This window comes from Pinus tabuliformis, chromosome J (assembly GCF_031772625.1).
Source record: "Pinus tabuliformis cultivar Carrire ecotype Pingquan chromosome J, CPIR1, whole genome shotgun sequence".
Classification (NCBI taxonomy): domain Eukaryota; kingdom Viridiplantae; phylum Streptophyta; class Pinopsida; order Pinales; family Pinaceae; genus Pinus; species Pinus tabuliformis.
In genome coordinates, this window is record NC_142295.1 from 1,110,324,240 (window position 1) to 1,110,346,278 (window position 22,039).

The window sequence follows — 22,039 nt, forward strand, 5'->3', positions numbered from 1 at the left end:
AGACCCTTTTCTTAAAAGACCTATTTTTTGACTTTAACTTTTCTAATGTATGTAATGTAAATAATTATTTTGTAAATTTAATAATTTTGGAAGTGGTCTTCTTCTTCATATTTTCTTGTTTTTATTTTTAATTTTATTTTTTTTGGTAGTGAGGTTTTTATTGATTTGCATATTTAAAAAAGAAGGTCAATATTTTGCATTTTCCATATTTTACATATTTATACATCGTTAATTAAATTTTCAATCCAAATCAAATTATTGTCTCTAAAAAACAAATATAAAATTATATATAAAAAAAGACAAAAATAAAAAATAAAAAAGTGTTAAAAAAATTTATCTTATAAACCATAAAACACTTTGGAAAAAAAAAAAAACAAAATTATATATATATATATATATATATAAGTCGATAAAAAATGAGAAATAAAAATAAAAAAAAAAAACATTTGCAAAAACTAGGAATAAAATTTTAAAAACAAACTAGTTAAAAAAAATAAATAGAAGATTAACCAAAAAATAAATTAAAAAAACTAATAAAATAAATATTAAAAAAAAAGGTTAAAAAAATTATCTCACAAAAAAAAAAGTTTAGCAAAACTGGAAAAAAAAATTAAAAAAAAAAACTAGTTTAGAAAAAAAAAAATTGAAAAAATAGTAAAATTAATATTAAAAAAACAAAAATAAATTCAAGTTATAAAAAAAAAAACAAAAAAATACATAATTTTTATTTTAAAAAAATGTAATTATTTTTTATTAAACATACATATTTTATATATATATATATATATTAAAATTAAATTTATTTTTTTAAACAACCTTTTTTATTATTTAAAAAAAAAAAAAAAATTACATTTCTTTTTTTATTTAAAAAAAATTAATAAAATTAGTTTTCTTTTTTAAACAATTCTTTTTTTATTGGAAAAAAAAATATAACCTTTTTTTAAACATTTTTTTGTTTTTTATTTAAAAATATAAATAATAAAAAAAATGATTTAAAAAAAAAATTATATATATTTTTTATTTAAATATTAAAAAATTAATAAAAAAAATTTAAAAATTTAAAAAATTTAAAAATTAACATTTTTTTTCAATTATTAAAAAAAAAAATTTACGAGCCGCTGGCCGGCCGCCCGTGGTGGCACGGCGGTGGGCAGAGGGGCTGCGTGCAACCCCCTCTGCCCACCGCCGTGCACACAGCCCCTCTGCCCACCGCCGTGCCACCACGGGCGGCCGGTGGGCGGAGGGGGCTGCGTGTAGCCCCTCCGCCCACCGGCCGCCCGTGGTGGCGCCACGGTGGGCGGAGGGGGCTGCCCGTGGTGGCGCGGCGGTGGGCGGAGGGGGCTGCGTGTAGCCCCTCCGGCCACCGCCGCGCCACCACGGGCGGCCGGTGGGCGGCCCATAAATATTTTTTTTTTTAATAATTAAAAAAAATGTTAATTTTTAAATTTTTTAAATTTTAAAAAATTTTTTTAATAATTTTTTAATATTTAAATAAAAAATATATATAATTTTTTTTTAAAAATCATTTTTTAATTATTTATATTTTTAAATAAAAAAACAAAAAAATGTTTAAAAAAAGAGTCATAATTTTTTTTTTTAATAAAAAAAGAATTGTTTAAAAAAGAAAATTAATTTTATTAATTTTTTTTAAATAAAAAAAGAAATGTAAATTTTTTTTTTAAATTTAGGTTTTATTTATTTATTTAAATATAAAACGAAGATTTAATAATTTGTATTTTTAGGAAAAAAACATAAAAATAAAAATAAAAATTGTTTTAAAAAAATTATAATTTTTTTTTAAATAATAAAAAAGGTTGTTTAAAAAAAAATTTAAATTTTAATATATATATGTTTAATAAATAGTAATTACATTTTTTTTAAAATAAAAATTACATATTTTTTTGTTTTTTTTTTATAATTTGAATTTATTTTTGTTTTTTTAATATTAATTTTAGTAGTTTTTCAATTTTTTTTGTTAATTTTCTATTTTTTTTTTTAAACTAGTTTTTTTTTTATTTTTTAATTTTTTTTTTTTCCAGTTTTGCTAATGTTTTTTTTTTAATTTCTCCATTTTTACTTACTTACTTTATATATATATATATATATATATATATATATATATATATATATATATATATATATATATATATTATTTTGTGTTTTTTGTTTTCCATATTTTTTAACATTTTTTATTTTTTTATTTTTATCTTTTATATATATTTTTATATTTTTTTTTTTAAGTAATCAACATTTTAATCTTAATTTTAGTAATTTTTATCTTTTTTTTTGTTAATTTTCTATTTTTGTAGATCTAGTTGGTTTTTAATTTTAATTTTTAGTTTGTAAGTTTTTCCTTAATTTTATTTTTTAATTTTTCTATTTTCACCTACTTAATTTTTTTGTTTTTTTTAAATGTTTTTTTTTTCTTTTCCATTTTTTTTTGGCAATTTTTTTTTATGTTTTACAAGATAAATCTTTTTCTTTTTTCTCTCCATTTTTTTAAATATTTTTTTTACTATTTAATTGTTTATAGTTTTTTTTTTTTAGTTTTTTAATTCTTATCATTAATTTTGTTTTTTTTACATTTTTATGATAGTTGAGCAAACAGACATTGTCAATGTACTTGAGATAGAAATTATTTATATTTCAGTTAAAAGCATTTCTTTAGAAGTGAATTTTATTGTTTTCTATGTAATTGTTCACATTTACATTTAGGTTAATTTATTCTGAATAACATAAACTAAATTCTGTCGCGGACCACCTTATAAAATGATTTTGACAGTGGTATATGAATTTCTACATGATACCAGTGAGCTAGCTTATTTGTAGAGAAAATTCTACAGTTATATGTTAGTTAACTTGATTATTAGGGTTATTACAGTTAAGACCTTGATGTTATATGTATCGTGCTAACCTGGATTGACTTATGTAGATGATTAGGCTTATGACATTTAGGTATGAGTTAATATATATTGTGATATTATGTCAGACTAATATATATTGATTGTGCATATGTTATTGTTATACATGAATGAAAATTGTTTATGAGTTTATGATGTGAACATGTTAGCTAGTTATTGTTATAGAAATCATGACCTTATTTATGTTTGAGTTGATATGTTGTGAAGTTATGTGGTTCTAATCTAGATTGATTATGCTAATAAGATAGCCTCCCCTGAAATACATTCAGGTATGAGTTTTCTTATGATGTCTACTTGGTGCTTGAATGTTTTATTATGTCATATATCTGGTGTTTGAGTGTTTGGTGTCGATTATGTCACCTATATGTTGTTTGATTGTTTGATTAATTGCATGATATGAGTTTGTATCTATAAGATTGCATGAATGAATGGTCTTGTTTTAAGATGGTTGTACTAACACATATGTGTCGAGATAGTTGATATGTACTCGAGTGTAAGTAGGTGATAGTTGGAGAATTATGTATTATGATTGATGACTATGAGTTGATTGTTGGTTATGAAATATGTGTTTATATAATTAACAGTTGGGTGATGTGACAATACATGGTAAGAATCGATTGCAACAAGGTAAAAAGGAAAAAGGAAGGAATTGGGTGAGAATTCCTTTGGGATATGTTTGGAGCCACAATTCCAAACGAATGAGTGCTTTGCATACAGGAAGTCTTCTAAACCCTAATTTGTTTGAAATTATGTGGATATGTGTTATATTCATGGACATGTATTTAACAGGTATAACAACTATTTTCTAGTTATAGATAGATCTTTGTCAATGGAATTGGAGCCCCTTGAGAAATGAAATGGAAGTGCTCAGTTACAAGTCATTGTGCTTGGCACAGTAAGGTTAGGTATGCATTATATTGTTACATTTATTTATACATTGACAGTTATGTGTTTATGGCAGTATGATGCAGGGGATTTCATGGAAAACGACACTGTCATGAAATATTGAAGAAGGCTCAGGTTGAACTTTCCTTTAGAGGCATTGAGAACCTATGGGGATTGAGTCATAGCGTTTGTTGCTATTCTTGTGCTTTTGGTATTTTGTGAATTTTTGCGCTCGATTTGAAGTTTTGATTATGTCTAGTGCATGATAATTCAACTTTGTTTGTGGTGTCATATTGATATTGGTTTTCATGATTTTCTCCTTTTTTTTTCTTGTTCTTTCCTTTTATGTTTTGAGGGTATTTTGAATTGCTTTGGAAAGAGTAATTTAATGGAGTTCGGGAAGAGATGAATGAAACCCAATAGGTAACATATAGTTGGATTGGTTGGGTCTATTGATGTTAATAGATGGTGGTAGGGAGCAAGTATTAACATATGTCAACTATATATATTATATATAAATTAAGTAAAAATAAAGAATATGTTATAGTTAAAACGTTTTATTAATGTGTTGCTCAAAATCATCATAAATTTCTTAACTTGAGATCTATTAAAAGTTAACAAAATTCAAATTTTTAGCCATACAAATATTTCTTCAAATATTATGGTAAAAATAAAATTTAAATGTTGAAAATTTTAATTTCAATTTCTATAAACTTTAGATAAATCAAAATTAAAATGAATATATATTGATCATATAAACCTACCTATTTTCATATGCCGATTCAATCTTATTCTTAAATAAAAATATTAAAATGAAATGAAATAAAACATGTTTTGAGTTGATCTCAGTAAATATTTTGTTTTTTACAAATATTTTCTCCCAAATATTTTGTTTTTTTCCCAAATATTTTTTCCCAAATATTTTGTCTTTTACAGATATTTTTTCCCATGATTAGGCCATTGGACACATCTTTCTTTTCCATCTAATCATGAGAGTGATTAATCATGAAGCAAGTCCATGGGACAGTCTACGATGGATGAAATAAGTAGATGATGCCTACTCAATCCCACACTGCCAGAGAATGTACTGTAACTCTCCAACTCCAACGTCGTCTCTATCACTGTCTCCAGAGTCACCTCCAATTCCGATCTCATTTCCATGCTCAAACTACTTAATATTGCAACCATGTCCATCTCCATGACACCGTAAGAAACACGATGCTAAATCTTCTAATACTTGGAAACTCCTTTGTTAGATGTGGGTGCCTCCCGAAAATCTTTACAAGTTCCAAAATCAGCAATCTCCTTGTTATACCATCGGATTCTTCGAACAGAAGATCGAATTCTGATTTGGTTATGAACTTTAAGATCTGAGCAGCAAGTCCTATTGTTGCCTCCTGATGCTCACCTCATTTCTCCATCACAAACTTCAATACCTCACGAAAAAAATATCACAATAAACTAATCCATTGGATGAAACTGTTGTGAGATTGAGCCCCAGTGCAAAGTTTTAATTTCAAAAAGAAATGTTATTCATTGAATACACTCTTCTAGGAAGATATAAGCATTAAGAAAAAAAGCTCCATCACTAACTCTGGCCTCTAGGGTTTTGGTGTTTGGAATCAATTTGCAAGAGTCCCACCCATGTTCAAATCTTTGGATGCATCACCCATATGTCCGTAGTGTAGGAAGATACAAGCAATAAGAAAGCAAGTCCCATTACCAACTTTGGCCTATGGAATTTTGGTGTTTGGAATCGATTTGCAAGAGTCCCACCCGTGTTCAAATCTCTGGAGTCATCAGCCATACGCCTATAGTGTAGGAAGATACAAGCAATAAGAAAGCAAGTCTCATCACCAACTCGGCCTCTAGAGTTTTGGTGTTTGGAATCGATTTGCAAGAGTCCCATCCATGTTTAAATCACTAGAGGCATCACCCATACACCCGTAGTGTATAAAGATACAAGGAATAAGAAAGCAATTCCCATCACCAACTCTGACCTCTGGAGTTTTGGTGTTTAGAATTGATTTGCAAGAGTCCCACCCATGTTCAAATATTTGGAGGTGTCACCCATATGCATGTAGTGTAGGAAGATACAAACAATAAGAAATCAAGTCCCCTCACCAACTCAGGCCTCTAGAGTTTTGGTGTTTGGAATCAATTTGCAAGAGTCCCACCCATGCTAAAATCTTTGGAGGCATCACCCATACACCCATAGTGTAGGAAGATACAAGCAATAAGAAAGCAAGTCCCATCACCAACTCCAACCTATGGAGTTTTGGTGTTTGGAATCAATTTGCAAGAGTCCCACCCATGTTCAAATCTCTATAGATGTCACCCATACGCCCGTAGTGTAGGCAGATACAAGTAATAAGAAAGCAAGTCCCATCACCAACTCTGACATCTGGAGTTTTGGTGTTTGGAATTGATTTGCAAGAGTCCCACCCATGTTTTTCCTAAATTCAACATAATCTACCTCTAAATATGAGCACATATTTTGAAGAATTCTCATAGCGTGAAAACCCTGAATTGGGTCATCTAGCACAGAGATGAGGCTCGCGATCAAATTTGGGTGATTTTTCCGCAACTTAAGGCTCATCATTCTCTATAGTTTTGTTCATTCTCTAGTGAAAGAAGAGCCAGGGATTCTATTACCTTCCTCCCAAGCTCCCTCGTTTCATCCTCGCCCAGTCCTCTTGCAATATTAATATTAATATTAATCCTCTCCATGTGAAACGCAGAGAAAAGACAATGCAAAACACCGCTAGTGCCGCTGATGCTCTCTCGGCCCTCTTCTTCTAGATCCAGACTCGTCAATGTATCAATGGCCAGGATTTGTAGACCATTCTTCGTTACTTCTCTGTAATGAAGAACATCTCTTAGATTACTTATGGATAAGACTATTTCTGAGATGCCTCTCCTTAAGGCCTTTCTTATTGAGCATGTACTTCTTGCCAGCATTCTCATGAGCTCCAGAGCGAGCTCTGTTGTCTTGATTTGGGATTCGAAGGCATTGGTATTTAGTTTTATGAGTCCTATGATTTTAGGATGTAGCCCTCTGCTGCTTCCGATTTTAGAACAATTTTCGTGCTCGATGGAAAAGCTTTTTAGTATCCATAGTCCCACCATACTAAAAACCGTATAGTTATATGCATCCATGTATTGCTATCGTAAAGTAAATATGCTATATATTTCATGGACCCAGTGATGGTCGTGACCTAAATTCGATTCCTGTCTTTCTTAACCAATTTGGTGATGATCTCTACAACTGCTCTTCGAATTGCCTTCTCCTGATGGTTCTTCCAAGTCAGCATCTCGATCAACCTCTCCACCACATCTCTCATGGTAACGATCGCCCTCAAAGCCTCCTCTACAAACTGATATTTATTCACACGCATAGACAAAACTTGAGCCCTCATTAGCTGTCGATCACCAACGCAGGACTGCAACAACTCCATGTTGTATAACACAAATTCCATCTTCAAACCATCGAAAATGCTTCCATTGGCGCACTGTGAATATGTATCATAGAAAAATCATCAAACAGTGGGGAGCTCTGAATCATTGAAGCCATATTTTGTGTTCAACTGTAACAACAATTTTCATACAATGATCTTCCATTGCCAGTAGGCATTCTCTAGCAAGAACAGAAGTGCTTCGGCTAGGGACAGGTGATGGGCCTCTAAACTAGACATAAATTAAGGCCCATGCCTCTAAATTAAACAATATCTTAAGGCCTATGACCATCCTTTAGCACATTAAACCTCTCTTTTTGCATTAGATAACTTATTTTTAAATTTAATATATTCATTAGGAAGGTTTATGAATAATTGAATATTTGTGCCTAATATTATTTATTTTTGTGGAATATTATGAGGAGATTGGGCAGATTACGAAGAGTTGGAGGAGGAGATAATTTAGGGAATTTTTCCCTACTACTGGAGGATAAATAATAAACAATAAGTCAACAAAATGTTATGGAATTATGGCACAAATTTTTGAACTCCAATGATTGATAAAATCTAGGAATGTGTTCCACTAATCAACGGAGCAGATCCACCAATCAAGGGGACTAGATCCACTAATCAAGGGATTTTGGTGGGTAAAGCTTCCTCTATTCATGGGGAATGATTCCTAATCATTTTTTATAAGTATCAAGTCAAATTTTCCTCTAGGGGTTTTTTTTTTTTTTTAGGAGTGTTGGGATGTAGAGAGCTTGTATTTTTTTCAACTCCATTGTATTTTCTTGCAGGGATGTAATTCCGTTGATGAAAATAATGAAGATTGGTGTCATGTTTAGATTCTAAATCTTGTTCTCCTCCATAGGTCTTTGATTTTCCTTGGGCTTGGCCATCCCAGGAGCCTCAGAGACCTTTTGTATCATTTTATTTCCTTCTTTTCATCGCCTATTCACATGCATCTCTATCTTTCATTTCTTTCTACCTCTACATTTAGTATTAATGATTTATTGTTGTAGGATTGAGTTAAATGGTTAATAAAATTTCTTTTGTAGGATCACAAGCATTATTTCATCGTTGGAAAAGATTTGGAAGTTCATAATAATCATTGAGTTGATTGGATTAGTCTTCTTATTCCCAAATCTATATTGTTGGATCTCTTGAATTTATCTTTGCTTTAATAATTAGATCATTGTATTATTTTTAGACTAAGGGATAAGTGTTAGTATAGATGTGTATCAGAGCTTGAGAATATGAATTTAATGGTTGACTGATAAAAATAGAGATTGATTTGTCAATGCAATAGGATAGGATTTGACTCATAAAAGAGGAAAGAATGTAATGACAGAGAGATTAGATGATTAAGAATAGAGTGAGTAAGCGAGAGGTGTGACAGATATAGGGTTTGAGATTGAAACAAAGGCCGGACAAGATCTTGTAATCAAGCTGAGAGGGCCCAGACTCTGTAATTTCCATTTTGTTGAATAATTGATTGAAGTGTGGTAAGGACGCATTGTTTTGGTGCAGAAATTCATTTGTATCTGTGTATCAATGTTCTTGACTGTAATCAGGTATTTTTCTCTATTTATGTATTTTATTGGTAAAATCACAGTCGATTAGCATTACGAGTTAACACTGATATTAAGCGTTAATCCCTGGGTTAAACATCTTTCTTTAAGTTATGTATTGAGCACGTGGGAAATTTTCCAAAGATGGTAAGTGGTATCTCACGCGCCCTAAAGTTGGGAAGCAGTATTCCTAAATTTCATGCGATTACCCTTAGCAGACGACACGTATCATGAGAAAACAACTTTTCTCGCGTGCTTTCAGAGTATTAACCATCATGTTAGTTGGAGTGCAATATGGTGCGATAGCTATTGGATCATGCAAGATTGATTGACAGTGGATATCAGCCATGCTAGTTGGAAAGCGGTTACGTGATAGTCGTTGGATCAGATGGGTCAAATCTTATGGTAATCACATCAGAAGATGCATGTGATTTAATCTAGATTTCGGACCTAATATTTTATGGATTATGATTTAATCCAATTGAATTCCATATCGATCATAGACGTTCATTATCAAGGTTTTCCATATGTTGAGGATGAGATCTGATGTTGATCGCGTCGGAAGATGCATGTGATTTAACCTAAATTTCAAATGTGATAAGGTTATGAACTGCGGTGTTAATTATTTTTGGTTTCGTGAAAAATTGAAGGTTTTCCATATGTCGGGAGCGGACAATGCGATATCCATTGGATATGGAGAAGTGAGATCAATGGCATGGATTGAATCACTTAATAAAAGGAGAAGTCAATTAGGGACCGACAGTAATTGGTTAGATAAGCAGGACCCTCAGGGTGAAAATCCACGTACAGAATCTGTTTGTGCATAGATTATTGGTTACAAATTTAACCCGTAGTCGAATTATAAAATACCACCTCATTTTCGTCAAGACAAAAAGACAAAAAGAAAAAAATATATTTTATTCATTTACATGCACATCCATAAAAAGTTTGATGGTTTGAATCTGCATTCTTAGGACGATAGGATTGCAGACATGTTAACTTGGCATTCTTTTGAAGCAAAGCCTCTTAGGAGTTAGTCAGAAAATGGCGTGTTTTAGCATTTGATTTCATTCTCTTTCCTTGTACTTTCTTTCTTACAATAGGTTAAGGTTCCATTTCGAGCATTTCATTTTATGCAATTAGCTTAGGATTTGACTTTAGTATGTGCACTCCATTACATCATGACAACAAAGGAAGGACACATTGTATGCTACACATATAGTGCCAATACCTCTTAAGTTTTTACGAACCCCGAGTTGATAATTAAAGTTGGTAGCCTTGGGAGTTGCAGCGTTCTTGCTGCAATACTGAGGCTCATCACATTTTGGCACCATTGCTGAGGAGGTGTCAAAGTATGCATTGTTCTCTTCCCTAGTTGAGTTATTTCTTTTTACTTTTAGAAAAAACAAAAAATATTTTCATTAGACATATTTCATTTCAAAGATAGAAAATTTCATTGCATTATAGTTTTCATTCAATCATAAAAAATAAAAATAAAAATAAAAAAATTTCTCCAACACCAACCCACCCCCCATTTGATCACATGGTGCAATAAGAGCCTTATCACCATTCACTTTTGCAGGTAGAAGAAGAATATGGCAAATAATGTAGAAGAAATGGATGGAGATGGTGGAAATGAGGAAGATCCTCTTGGATTTCCCATTCAAAATACTGATGGTAGTGTGCACATGAAGAACATCCCTCCATATTTTCTTCCAAAATTTCATGTTCTAAGGTCAGAGGATCCGGAAACATTTCTCTTTGAATTTGAGATTGTTTGTAGATCTTATGGTTACTTATTAAAAACTCAAAAAGTGAGATAGTTTCCTACAAATTTGAAGGATATATCTCTTAAATGGTTCATGATTTTAGGGACTAATTCAATAAGATCATGGAATGATATGCAAAAGATAATTATAGAAAAATATAAAGATCATGATCTTAAAGAAGAATATTTAGAATGAATCAAAAATAAGATGAGATTCTAGAGGATCTAATAGGGACGTTCATGTGTAATGCTAAGAGGGGAAAACGACATCATTTAGGATCCGACACACTAAAAACCCTCTTACTTAGAAAAATTAGGGATGCATGGATTGATATCTTTAATCTCGTGAATAGAGGTGATGTCTATCAATTATCATTTGAGGAAATTTGTGAAACATGCAAACACATATCAAGAGGAAAAGCAAGAGTAGGTAAATCAACATCAAGATCAGTAAGTCAAGCTAAACTTGGAAAGTTGTTTGATGATTTTAAAATAGAAATTCTTAGCAATCTAACAAAACAAGTAGAAATGTTAAGAATGCAAGATGAAGGAAAAGAAAATGTTGATATTTGTGTTGCAGAATCACATGATGTTAAATGTTTCTCCTCATTACCAAGGTTGAAGGAAGTTCACCAAGAGGACAATGGAGCAAGTCAATTGCCAATGCAGCAATGTTATGTAGCTCCAAGAGGACCATGGCAGCCTATTCAGCCTAATATGATGCAAGAGCCTAATTCACAATTTCAAGGTTATGCACATCCACCTCAAAGTAATTGGAACACACCCTTTCCTTAGCAACATTGGCCATCTCAACCCCAAAACTAATCTTGGCAACAAGGTTGGCAAGGAAATTATGGGAGTCATCCACAATATCCTCAGTATTTTCCTCAATATCCTCCATACCAAACTTCATGTTATCCTTACCATTCACCTCCACCACAACCACAACCCCATCCACATCCATCTAAAATATACACTCCCACTCAACTACCTATACCACCATTTCCAAACCCACAAACTGAAGTAGCTCAGCCCACTTACAATGCTAAGGTACAACACTTCTAAACATCACCTCTTGAGCTCAATGGTATTCACCATAGCTCAGGAAGAGTATTGCAAGAAAGAGATTCTCTTGATATCATTGAATGACTACATCTAGAAGAAGAAGATTCAAAAGAGAATATCAAGGAATCATGGGTTGCACTTGATGAAGAGAAGACATTAAAATCAGAGATTGAGAAATCTCCCTCATGGTTAACATCAAATCCTCCATGTATTCAAGATAACAATCAACAAAAAGAGGAATATTTGAAGGTCATGGTAAAAGAAGACATGAAGAATGATTCAAATTAGCAAGTGGACCAAGGGCATCACAACTATATCGAAATATGGTTCCATACAGTCATTAATTTGCAGCGATACCCTCTTCTTCAATTGTGCTTGATATCATCAAAGTCAAATCATTTGATCTCTCAAATTCAGGTAAATGTCAAAGCATACTTCTCAATCCTACACATCAGTTTTTATGTCATCTTGATGTGCACATGGCTCCATTGGAAGCATTCTTACACTTGAAAGTGATTTTGTTTTTCAAGTAGGGTATGGTAGAAGAAGAAAAATAAAAATAAGAGAAAAAAATAAAAATATAAGTTGAAAACCTCCTTGGAGGTGCCTCAGATTGGCTCATTGATTGAAAAGCTCCATGATGCAATCAATGGGTTGGGAGAAAAGAAAAGAAAAAAGATCCTAGGTGAAAACCTCCTTTGATGCGCCTAGGTAGACCTACTAGTTGAAAACCTCATTGAGGCGACTAGTAGGCCCAGAAGAAAAAAAAAAAAAAGAGAGAGAGAAAAAAAATAAATAAATAAAATATAAAATATAAAAGAAATCCTTACTCCATGCATCTCTTTGATAAATGCATGCACTCCCCAACATCTACAAGCAACAATAACAAGTTGGTACCAGAACAAGTTGGTCAAGCCTAGTCAAAAGAAGCCAAATTTTGACTTTCTCCTCCTTTTCTCAAATGCTCCAACAAGGCCAAGTCCATGCCAATCCATAACCCTCATCTATTTTCACCATCCACCTATCATTCTCAAGTTTCTACCATTCAGTTTGCTTGTTGTCCTAAAAAAAACTACAGGATGCTCTGTTTTACTACAGGATACAAAAATACTAGAGCATAAATTTGATTTTTTCCATAACTTGAAAACCATGCATCCATTTTCCAAGTTGTTTCAGGGAGAGATGCATATGGATGATGGTAACATGCTCAAGAAATTTTAGCAAATTCCAGTTCATGATTTCCAAGAGATCAACCTCCATCACCTTCATCCATTTTTAGTTTTTCTCGAGATCTGTGCATCCATGGACCAAATTTTTTCTATGGAGAGGTGCATAATGATGATGGCAACATGCTCAGAAAGTTTCATGTCAATCCATTCTACTGTTTGGGAGATATGGACAAAACAAGTCACTGTCCTGTGAATCTGCAAGATACAAAACAACACCTATAGGATTGACAATGAGCAGTTTTAAAGGAAAAACCAGAGGTTGGCTTCATCAGAGTGTGATAAGGAGCACAATGAGGATCATCAGCATCACCATCCAACACTTGCACATCAACATCAACTCAGCAGCAGCGTGTATGTCTCTCCAACAACCATCAAGTAGGTACAGGTATGCAATATTCTCGACCTCTTCTCTTGAGCATATTATAGTTAGAAATTTGTTGTCAATGCATGAGAGACGATGATTTATGAGCTAAGAATGGGTCAGTACTCTCAGCCCCCTTCAACTAGTTGATTGCAGCTCACTCCTTCACTCATGCAATGTTGAAAAGTCAAATTATGGAGGGTGATGATTTCAAGGAATGAGGACAGTAGTTAAAAGAATAAATTTTTGAAAAGGCCAAGTCACCAAAGCACTCTAAGACCTCCATGCACTTCATATTCACTATCTATTCATCATTCATCCATCCCATTTAATTCTTGAAAAGAAAAAGAAAAAACAAAGCACCCTCTCCATTTTCACAAACCTACACTACTCCCTTTGTGCCCTAACATCATCATCCAATCCCTCTTCATCATTTCTCATCACTCCCATACAGTTAGAAAACTCTGAAGGAAGAAGGAATGAATACTACAGGAAGGCAAAATGCTGCTCCAAGAAGGAAGAAAAGAAAATTTGTGCTAAAACCCAAAATGACAGTGCCTAAGAGAGACCTAATTAAAACAAAGAACTCCAAGACCATTAGGAAATAATCTAGGCCATAAGGGAGAAGAAGAAGGAAATGAAAAGAAATAAGGCATTCATCATCAAAAAATAAATCAAACTACAGTGATGAAAAGAGGTGTTCCAAAAGTCTCCAATATCTTTCTAGCTTTGGTCCAAGGCCTAAAAATGGGAGAAATGCATCTAAGTCAAGTTGAGGTCCTGCCCTAACCCCAGTTTAACATTTATGTTCAAAACTGGTTTCCTGTAGTTTTGATAGGAATTCCTACATGATGTCCTAGTTCTCATCTAAATGCATTTTGAGGGTGTTAGAGTTGTTCAAAAGGCAGAACAAGGTATAAGAAGGTTGATAAGGGTGTGGAAGACCTTGTTAAATTGAAAAATATTCAAGAACCAATATTGAATAAGGGGAAGAAGGCAAGCTAATGGTCTCAAGAAAAAATGATTTTTCTTTGCACAAATATGTTTTTGAGCTTGCTCTTGCAAAACTTGCAGTGAATATTCTTAATGCACAAGAGAGAGGCCACTAGGGCCATGGATGAGGCACAATGAGGACAGTAAGTTGCTCTGAGGATGAGCAACACTTTCAATATGGGGGTATGATGGGCCTCTAAATTGGACACAAATTAAGGCCCATGCCTCTAAATTAAACAATAACTTAAGGCCTATGACCATCCTTCAACACATTAAGCCTCTCTTTTTGCATTAGATAATTTATTTTTAACTTTAATATATTCATTAGGAAGGTTTATGAATAACTGAATATTTGTGCCTAATATTATTTATTTTTCTGGAATATTATGAGAATATTGGGCAGATTATGAAGAGTTGGAGGAGAGATAATTTAGGGACTTGTTCCCTACTACTGGAGGATCAATAACAAATAATAAGTCAACAAAATATTATGGAATTATGCCACAAATTGTGGAACTCCAATGATTGAGAAAATCTAGGAATGAGTTCCACTAACCAAGGGAGAAGATCCACCAATCAAGGGGACTAGATCCACCAATCAAGGGATTTTGGTGGGGAAATCTTCCTCCATTCATGGGGAATGATTCCTAATCATTTTGTATAAGTACCAAGTCGAATTTGCCTCTAGGGGGGTTTGTCTTTAGGAGTGTTAGGATGTAGAGAGCTTATATTTTTTGCAGCTCCATTGTATTTTCTTGCAGGGATGTAATTCCATTGATGAAAATAATGAAGATCAATATCATGTTCAGCTTCTAAATCTTGTTCTCCTCCATAGGTCTCTGAGTTTCCTTGGGATTGGCCATCCCAAGAGCTTCAGAGCCCTTTTGTATCACTCTATTTCCTTCTTTTCATCCCTTATTCACATGCATCTCTAGCTTTCATTTCTTTCTACCTCTCCATTTAGTATTAATGACTTCTTGTTGTAGGATTGAGTTAAATGGTTAATGAAAGTTCTTTTGTAGGATTGCAAGCATTATTTCATCCTTTGAAAAGCTTTGGAAGTTCATAATAATCACTGAGTTGCTTGGATTAGTCTTCTTATTCCCAAATCTAGATTGTTGGATCTCTCGAATTTATCTTTGCTTTAATAATTAGATTGTTGTATTATTTTTAGACTAAGGGATAAGTGTTAGTATAGATGTGTATCAGAGCTTGAGAATAGGGATTTAATGGTTGAGTGATAAAAATAGAGATTGAGTTGTCAATGCAGTTGGATAGGATTTGATTCATAAAATAGGAAAGAATGTAATGACAGAGAGATCAGATGATTGAGAATAGAGTGAGTAAGAGAGAGGTGTGACAGAGATAGGGTTAGAGATTGAAACAAAGGTCAGCCAAACTGTTGTAATTGAGTCGAGAGGGCCAAGACTCTATAATTTCCGTTTTGTTGAATAATTGATTGAAGTGTGGTAAGGATGCATTGTTCTGGTGCAGAAATTCATTTGTATCTGTGTATCGACGTTCTAGACCCTAATAGGGTATTTTTCTCTGTTTATGTATTTTATTGGTAAAATCACAGTCGATCAATGTTAAGAGTTAACATTAAGATTAAGCGCTAAAACCTGGGTTAAATGTCTTTCTTTAAGTTATGCATTGAGCACGTGGGCAGTTTTCCAAAGACGGTAGGTGGTGTTTCGCACACCCTAAAGTTGGGAAGCAGTATTCCTAAATTTCACGCCATTACCCTTAGCGGGCAACACGTAGCACGAGAAAACCGCTTTTGTCACGTGCTTTTGGAGTATTAACTGTCGTGCTATCTGGAGCACAATAGCCATTGGATCATGCGGGATTGATCGACGGTAGAGATTGGCCATGATAGTTGGCGAACGGGTTACGCGATAGAAGTTGGATCGGACGGGTTAGATATGACAGTAATCACATTGGAAGATGCACGTGATTTAATCCAAATTTCAGACGCGATATTTTATGGAATGTGATTTAATCTAGTTGAATTCTGGATCAATCATAGTCGTTCATTATGAAGGTTTGCCATATGTCGGGGACAAGATCCGATGGTGATCGCGTTGGAAGATGCATGTGATTTAACCTAAATTTCGAATGCGATAAGGTTATGAACTAGGGTTTTAATTCTTTTTGGTTCCATGGAAAAATTGAAGGTTTACCATATGTCAGGAGTGAACGACGCGATATCCATTGGGTCTGGAGAAGTGAGATCAACAACGCGGATTGAATTGCTTAATAAAAGGAGAAGTCAATGAGGGACCAACAATGATTGGTCAGATAAGCGGGACCCTTAGGTTGAAAAACCACGTATAAAATCTATTTGTGCACGGATGGTTGGTTACAAAGTTAACCTGTAGCCGAATTATAGACTTCCACCTCATTTTCATCAAGGCAAAAAGAGAAAAAGAAAAACAAATTGATTTTATTCATTTACATGCACAGCCGTAGAAGGTTTGATGGGTTGAATATGCATGCTTAGGATAGTAGGATTGCATACATGTTAACTTGGCATTCTTTTGAAGCAAAGCCTCTGAGGAGTTAGTCAAAAAATGGTGTGTTTTAGCATTTGATTTCATTCTCTTTCCTTGTACTTTCTTTCTTACAATAGGTTAAGGTTCCATTTCGAGCATTTCATTTTATGCAATTAGCTTAGGATTTACCTTCAGTACGTGCACTCCATTACATCATGATAGGAAAGGAAGGACACATTGTATGCTGCACATATAGTGCCGATACCTCTTAATTTGTACAAACCCCAGGTTGATAATTAAATTCGGTAGCCTTGTGAGTTGCAACATTCTTGTTGCAATACCAAGGCTCATCAATAGGACATAGAAATTAATGAGAGACGCTTTCCTATTCTTGGTATCGCTACCAGAATCTACACCAAAGTCTTGCCTGGCTAGTCGAGAGAGGGACAAGACAAAGCATGTCATAACCAACACTAATTGAAGCCAAAAGAGCATCCGGCTAGTGTTTCTGGATATGGAGAGCCTCCCGATAAGGCACCAATTGAATCATAGACAAAGACCAAATCCTCTATGATGAATCATGATGCTTGAAAACATAATTCTTTTCCCGTATGTTGATCTTTGCGCTCTACATTTTCTTGTGTTTAAAGCACCCATAGTTTCGTCTTAAGATAAAGTTGTTCCCATAAATATAGAACCTGTGACTCAGCCATTTGACATCATTTCTGAGCGTGGCCAGAGATATGCGAACCACCCTATGAAATCACCAAATGTCGATGCAGCTCATTGATTTTAAAAAAATACGCAATCCATTGCGGGCATTGGCCTTCCCATCTCCAACTTCATTCATGTGACTTGTTCTTCATGAGCTCCATTAGCTTTTACGAAATCAACGAAAGTGAAAGATCCTCCTCCTGCCTTCGAAGCAAAGATCTCCACAACTCCTATTGAAGAGTGTGCACCACGACCAGTCATAAAATCAAATAACAAATGGGTTTGTAATGAGAATTTCATTACTTAGCCCCCTTGACATTGTTGAGAGTAGAAAACGTTCTTTATTCTTTTTGGAATACATACATACATACATACATATATATATATATATATATATATATATATATATATATATATATATATATATATATATATATATACTTATTTATGGTGTATGTTGGTTGATGGGTATGGTTGAAAAAAAAGTATGTAGCTGGGTTTGTCATGAAGAATTTCATTCCTTAGCCCCCTTGACATTGTTGAGAGTAAAAAAAAGTTCTTTATGCTTTTTGGTGTGTGTGTGTGTGTGTGTGTGTATATATATATATATATATATATATATATATTCATACACATGTTTATGGTGCATGTCGGTTGATGAGTATGGTTGAAAAAAATTATGTAGCTTTTCTATGTGAGTTTCATTTATTGTTTTTAAAATCCTCACCTAGACTTATAATCAATTGTTTTTAAAATCCTGACCTAGGCTTATAATCTATTGATAATGTTACGAGTCTTATGTATTGTTTTTAGGTATAATCTATGGTTTTTAAACTGCTCACCTAGGCTTATAATCTATTCATAATGTTGTGAGTCTCATTTATTGTTTTTAAAATCCTTACCTAGGTTTATAATCTAATGATAATATTGTGAGTCTCATTTATTGTTTAAATCCGTACCTAGACTTATAATACAATAAATCTATACCTAGGCTTATAATATATTAATAATGTTGTAAATCTCATTTATTGTTTTTAAAATCCTCACCTATACTTATAATCTATTACTAATGTCAATCTAATATTAATAATCCTCATTAGAACTTTATTATTACATCGAATTTTGTTGATTCTATCAACAAAAAGAATACACCAAGAGCACATGCGCCTAATTACACTATTAGTGTTACAATATGGGCCACATGATATACAAACATTATTTTGAAACTAGCCACCACTAGAGGACTTCATATCATCGAATTAGGAGGCCAACGAACGCAATATATATTTATTGCATAATACTCTCCCACCATTGATGTGAGATAAAAAAAAATGTCAACCAGAGCACATGTGCCTAATCACACTATTGTTCATCAAGAGCACATAATCACATTATTACTGTTACAATATGGGCCACAAAAAGAATATGGTACATCAAGAGCACATGTGCCTAATCACACTATTACTATTACAATATGAGCCACATAATATACAAACATTATTTTGAAGCCCGCCACAACCAGGACTCCTTATCATCGGACTACAACGCCAACGAACAAAATATATACGTATGGCACACTACTCTCCCACCATCGATGGGGGATAAAAACAAATTCGCTTTGACAAAGATGCATAAAAATCCAAGCCGCCACCGCCAGGATTCCTTATCATCGAACTACAACGCCAACGAACAAAATATATATGTATGGCACACTACTCTCCCACCATCGATGGGGATAAAAACAAATTTGCTTTGACAAGGAATTGGCATCTTCTTCCAGTTCCAGAATTGGCAGAATTGGCATCTTTGAGCCTCAATCACCATCAAAGATGCCAAATATGCCTTTATGGTGATTGAGGCTCGAAGATGCCAATTTTGGCTCGAAGACGCCCATTCTTAACGTCCACACATCTAAGTTACCAAGTTCGGTCGTATCGGCAAAAAAAATTCGGAAATTCGTCAGTACGATTGGGTTCGCGTTTTAATACGGTAAATTTAATACTGTACGGAGTTTTTAGTTTATGGATTCAATTTATGTTAACAATGCCCTAAGTTTGCGGGTTTTTACTGGTCATCGTTGTCGTTATTAGCAAAGGCATCGGAATAGCGTTAGAATCTCCTTTCATCAATTAGCAAGCATGCAATGTAAAATAGATCTAAGTTGAAAAATAATAATTTTTGTATTCAATAATGTGATAGAAATTTTTAGTATTAAAAAGTTCAAAGAGGAGTAAGTTATATATTAAAAAGATTGTAAAAATTTTAAAATAGTTTTTCTCATTCTTATTTAGATGATAGTTATTAGTAAATTGGATAATAGTGGTTTATTGCAATTGTTGACGTGGAATTCGAATTTAATTTAAAGGGTTCAGAGATTAATTTATACATATTTATTATTGAATAAATTTGGATTTGAAGAAGAAAGAGATTGAGATATAAGTTTCTTGATTTGTGTTGATCACTTGAAACTTAATTTTAATATTCAATATCTAATTTTTATATAAATATCAGGTTTGAATTTTTGTTATTTATATTATTATATTTGACTTACACGTTTCTCAAATTTTCAGTACTAATAAATTTTGCTTGATGCATTTTTTCTTTCATTATTATATAATTTTAAATAGACATAAAAGATTAATATTGGAAATAACTACAACATTATTCAAAGTATCAAGTAAGGAAACATTCATTTCATTTTTTTTAATTTTGGAAAAAATAAATAATTGTTAGCCTTTATAAGATGTATATTTTCGAATTTTTCTCGTATTGAATTTTATATTGTCGAATTTTTTTCGTATCGAATAGAATTCGAATCCGTATTCGAATTGAATTCGGTAACTATGCCACACATAACAGTAGGATATATCATCTTGTTTTTATATAATAAAAAAAATATCATATGGTGCAACTGCACCTGGTCAAAGAGCACTTACATGGAAAGTGAAGAACTTTTGAATGTTTTAAAGGGTGTTGTGTCAAGCGGACTCACTTTGAAAGAAAAATACCTCTTCACCAACTACTTTGAAGATTTGAAGATACAACATACATTATTTTGTTGTTGAGAGATATTAATCTTACTATCAGTCATGTGTCATTATATTAGATTTTGTTGTTTGTTAAGTGTTATAGACAGTTCAATTTTAACAAATTCTATTTCAGTCATTTATTATTGATATTTACAATGTAATCTATTTAGCCATCTTAAATATTAAGAAAAAACCATATGTCATCTACATTTTGGTCTTAATTCTTTATCAAGATATCAGAACTACAAATCTCATAAAACTGTATAGAAAAACAACAAATACCAAAAAGTCGAGAAGGCACATAGAACGAATATGGTCATTAGGCGAAGAGGACGAAGAAACTTTGTGGTGTTGAAGCTGGTCATTATAGCCTTCATTTTTTTTTGTCCCAACGCATCCATGATCCATGCGTTGACACACTCACACTTTCGAGAGTCCAAAAAAAAGTGGCTTACTACAGAAGTAAAGTGACGATAAGAGCGTTGGATTCGTGAGTCAAAGGTTGATTGTTAAAGGCTCGTGGCACGTATTCTCCTTTAAAAAAAATCATTGGGCAAATGACAAGAGAGCTCCACGAAGTCGACAGGTTGTGCAAACGAGAAGGCTCCACGACGTTTCAAATGGTCATTTTTTTCCCGACGGTCAAACCAAATCGAAGGAGCGGAGGTTTCATTTGTCCAAGCTCGAGGAAAATAGCCGAGCCTAGTCAAAGGTGCACGTGAGATCTCATTTTATTCAAGATCCAATTTGAAATTTTTCCTTCAAGTAATTCAAAATTAAAAAAAGATATTATATAATATGGTGGCATTATTAAAGGGTGTTTTTCTTTAATAAAAACTTAAATTTGTTACAAAATAAAAAAGAAATTTTAAAATAAAAGGGTATTGTTTGATTAAAAAAGGAAGGGCATTTTTTTAAGGATGTTTTTTTTTTTAATTTTGGAAAGCAGATTTTAAAAAAGTTGAGCACATTTGCATTTGAAGAAATAGTTTTCTCTAGTGCTTTATGACAGATTATAATTTTGTTTGGTAAAAATTACGAGTTTTAGTTTTGAGAATGAAGACATTCTTACAAGCCCAAGAGTGTTAGGATACACTTCAAACTGACTATGTAGAGCCGACCCAAGAAGTATGGGAGGCCATGTCTAATAATCAGAGGAATGTAGCCACTGAATTCAGAAAGAAAGAACACAGAGCCAAATGATGGATACAAAACTTAGTCGATGACTCTATTTTCGACAAGATAACAGACACATCTACAACACTTGAAGCTTGGGAAATTTTGGAAGTTGCATATCAAGGTAATGATACAATGAAGACTAGTAAATTATAGACATTGAGATCACAATTTGAAACCCTAAAGATGATTGACACAAAAAACGTGGATCAGTTCATGACTAGAGTCGTGGGAATAGTCAATCAGATCAAACTCAATGGTGAAACCATTTTAGATCAGCAAATTGTTCAAAAAGTCCTTTGAAGTCCTTTGGAATCCAAAGATTTTACAACTTTCTTAGTAGAAGAGTTGACTGGATCACTTCTGGCACACGAAAC